A 4,771-nucleotide genomic window follows, 5' to 3' on the forward strand; every position below is an offset into this window, starting at 1 on the left:
AATATATATGCAATTTAATTAATAAAAATGTTAAACAACCTAACAATGAAACGTAACTGTGCGCGCATGGGCGCAACATCTAAATTGAAATCGTTATTAAATAGGTAGTAAACAAAATTGTTTAAAAAATTCAAAAAATTATTTTTATCGTAGTTGCCGAATGAATAGAAACAATTTGAAAAGTTTTCAAATAATTTATGACTATTATTTATATACCTGTTGTTGCACTAACCAGCTCACGTAATGATGATGATGATGACGATGGTGTTTTTAATGTGATGGTGACGATGGTGCTTATGATGAATATGAACGAGTGAACGATGATGTCGTGCAAGGATTTAAACTTTTTACAACCTATGAACAAAATATTAGATTCACTAATGAAAGTAAATCACTCAACTATAAACTTTTATAAATAAAAAAATATTAGATTCACAAATGAAATCAAATCACCCAACTATAAACTTCGTAAAATTAAGGTAGAAATTTGAACACATCTTAACCCAAAATTAATCAACCATTTTCAGTGTCGGTGAAATGGTTTTAGAGTTAATACCCGGTACTTTGTAGGCACTCATGTGTTTAAATGTGTGTGTATGTGTGTGTGTATGTGTGTTTGAATATTAATGCATGAATGTGCGCGTGATCGTGTGATTATATGTGTATACGTTTTTAATGTTAATTCATGTGTTATAGTTTGTGTTATGTATGCATGTGTGCGTTTACGCGTGTGTGTGTATGTTAATGTTAACGCATGTTTGACAATGTGCGTGTGTTTCAAGATGTATGTCTAGTAAATTTTAGGTGATTTTACATAAATTATTTGATTTTGTTTTTAAGGTATAGTTCAAAAATATTTTATTGCTTCTAATTCAGTTATGCTGTGTGTGTTTGTACTGTCAATGAAAATTTGTTGTGTAATAATTTTCTGATTATTTATATACTTATGGTAACAACTTCGTTCCAATAACAAGTGCGAATAAATGTGCGTGTAAGGTAATTACAAAAAATTAAATGAATCATCCTTTCCTGAAAGAATGAGAAAATTTTGAACATTTTTCATCCTTCATGCCAAACACGTCAAGCATTACAACTCTATATTTTAATGTTACCTTTGTTGATAATATAAAGACATTATGGAGGTTTAAATAAAATTGAAAAGATACAAAATACTGATACGTGGTATTATTTTAATTTATCAACAACAATTTAGTTACAAAGAAATTTTAAAAAACTTTTTCATTAAGAAGAAGCATGCAGACATGTTGCAACAAAATTTTTCATAAATCGTTTTAAAAGGATTTAAAAATGAATATTTTATTTATAATTGTTATTATATTCACAATACGACTTTAAACATAGGTTCTGGTAATTGTATAATGCACGATATTATACACAGTTATAACTCTTAAACATTTTACAAAGTTTTTTATCTGAACGTCTAAAACGTCAATTTTAAAAATTAGTGTGAACTTATTAATAAATATCCTAAATTTTTAAGAATCTACAAAAGATGGTGTCTAACAACTGAAACGATCAATGCCTTTTTCATGACATTTACAGAAATTGTTATAAATTGCATTACTAATAATTTCGAACTATTAACAATTATTTACATTTTAAAAAATCAAAACTTTTAAAATCGTTATTTTACTTTTTTTCATAATGGAATAATTCAAAAATTTGATTTTTAACATATTAAGAAAATAATTTACTAAATTAATTCTACCAAAAAGTACTCACCTCATTTTGAAGGACGTTTCAATCCCACCGAAAAGAAAACGAATGAACGAGAACAGATCGAACACGAGTTATGATCGCCAGCCAGCCAGCCAGCCTTTAATACTCCTTCGAATGACCCCAGCTGACCAATGAAATCTCAGCAAGCAGCTGTTAGCTGCTTGCTTTCAGCTTTAATATTCATCGTTTCGTGCTTCTTCCATTTTTCAGTCATATTATTTATTGACGCACTTTTTGAAGAATTAGATAAAAATATTAATAAAATTTATAAATATTCAATAACTACAAATTTTTAACCACTAATGTTTAGTTGGCTTTTGTTTGAAACTATAAATCATGTAAAAATTAGCTTATATGTGAGTGTGTTTTTGCTATTTGAAATTGTTCGTTTATGTTTAATAAAGTTTGTGAGTATGCCCTTCTGAAGGTTTTTATGTTTAATTTATGGCAAAAAATAAATTTTTATACCCAAGCAGTAACATCATTCGTAATGTTTAACATGCAATATGGTGTTTTAAAAAATTAAATTTAGTTATTATCGTATGTGTGATGTTTAAATGTTATGTAAATGTCAATGTTATTATTTATTCTTTAAAAGTTATTTCTAAATTTCAAAATCGTTAAATAATTTTTCTAACTTAAATTTATAAATGTATAAATTGTCTAAATTTATATTACATCTTGTAGTTAAATTTGTAGTTGGAGGATTTGTTTACTTCTGTTACCATATAAAAATAATTTATAAATCTATCTTTTATTATTACAAAACAATTTATATGAAAACGAATGAACGGGAACACATCGAACACGAAATAATTTATATGAAACTGCACAATCATATTAAGGTGATTAATTAATTAATGCAAAAAATAATTAACATATCAGTTAACATGCAGATTAGATAATTAATTATTAGAACAAAACATATACACACACGTAAAAACAACCACACTCATGGATCATGTGTGTGTGTATGTGTGTGTGTGGTATTAATTTGAGCTTCAATCTTTCTAATTGAGTTGGTGAGGTCATCAAACATGTGTGCTGTTGTGTGTGTGTTGGTGTGATGTTTGTGTTCATGCATATATGTATACTAATTAACATATTTTATGTATATATTAATTAATCTGTATGTATACGTACATGAATAAATTAATATAATTTGTTATTGCTTGTTAGTGTCCAGTGATTATTCGTTATTATGTGCATTTCTGTGAATATGCTTAGTTATCCTTATATAATCGTGTATAATCATGTGTTTGTTAATGTGTTCAAGTTTATTATAACTTTTTTAATGTTTAATTTTTTTTTTCATTAATAATATGTGAGTAGGTGTAATTTGGAAATAATTGTAATTGCGTGTTGGTGTGTGTGTGTTTTTTTAATGTGTACAATGCTTGCTTTTAATCGATATCTCATGCATTGAATTAATTTGCAACAGACACGTGTGTCTCTGTGAGTGTTGTTCATGACTAATGAACGATAAGTCGGAAGGAAAAATTTAATTGGAAATTAATTTTAAAGATAAAAATTTCGTTGCGTCTGCCGTTGAATTAATTATTAAACACCGAGAAACGCTTAATCTGACTTTTGAAAATCTATCATTAACCGGTGAGTTTTAGGATATAAAGATAAAAATTAAAAATTTCTCATTATTATTATTAACTAATATAATAAAATTATTTATTATTGATAATCTCGAAAATTCTCTTTCTATAATGTACCTAGAGACAGGTTCACTATGCTTGCCTAAACATAAAAGTAGGTATTTATTAAATATTTTGTTGAATTTGATGTGATTAAATATTTAACCATTGGGCAAGAGTGAAATTGGGCAAACTGATAAAAACCTAAGTTGAAAAGATGTTGAAATTTTTAAATATTCACAGTTACACACATTGAAGACCTATCTGGTGAAAAATTCATGGCATCACTGGCTACGTATCAAACATTTAACTTTCATTTTAGTACAAACACAAGAAGGTAGATAAAAATATCAGTTATACGAATTTTGAACAACCACCTCTTAGATTTGAATGATACCACGTTAATTAATGAACGGAGTTCGTAGCAATGCAATGCCATCAACGCTCTTCACTGATTTCTTTGAAAGTTTAACAACATTTAAACAAAATTCGTTTTTAACCTTCTTTCCAAAGTTCATCAAGAGGATGAATATATTTTGGTCGATATTTAATTTTTAACGTCAAGCTCAAGCGAAGCAACAAAACACCAAAAATAAATATTTATGTTTGAAAACGTAAAATTTTTTCTCTTAAATAATTTAATTTCTTTTAATATTTTTAGTTGATAGGGGTGTGATTTGAGACTTACCAGTCGATTAGAATAAAATTTTTTACTCTTTCGATCAAAAAAAAATTTTATTCGTGATGAGTCTTTTTTCTAATAAGATTGCTGTTTCCAATAGATAATTTTGAATTTATATTTATTATTATTATTTATTTAAGTTGGAAAAATATTGTAAACCTAATTTATTAAAAAAAGGTCCTACTTTGCAGTCGTTTTAACTTTTAGAATTAATTTCCCTAAATATTTGGTATTTCTATTGGGTCAAGTCGCAAATCTTTGTGAAATTTTTTATAAGAGCTATAGGTTAAATTTGCAACTTTTAATTAATTCAAACGTTGAATTGATCTGATTATCGATAAAATTATTTTTTTATGATCTCCGAAAAGTATTAGACCTGCATAGTATATATATATATATTATTATTTTTCTTTTCAATTTTAGTTATTTGTTTATTATTCGTTATTTTATGAATTGGTTTATTTCACGAAAACATAAAATGCTAAAACTATCAAATTCATCAAATCTCAATTTTGACAATTTTATATTAAAGAGTTTTTATTATCAAAATTCTCAAACTTATTGCATTGAAATACGTTATAAAACTTACAAGAAATTAATGCACGCATTTTTGTACGAACAAATGGATTCGCTTTAAGCAGATACAAAACTTGGAAAATATAAAATTACCTCATTCATACAAGATAGAAATTGCATTTGAATT

This window comes from Helobdella robusta (genome assembly GCF_000326865.2).
Source record: "Helobdella robusta unplaced genomic scaffold HELROscaffold_9, whole genome shotgun sequence".
NCBI classification, from domain to species: domain Eukaryota; kingdom Metazoa; phylum Annelida; class Clitellata; order Rhynchobdellida; family Glossiphoniidae; genus Helobdella; species Helobdella robusta.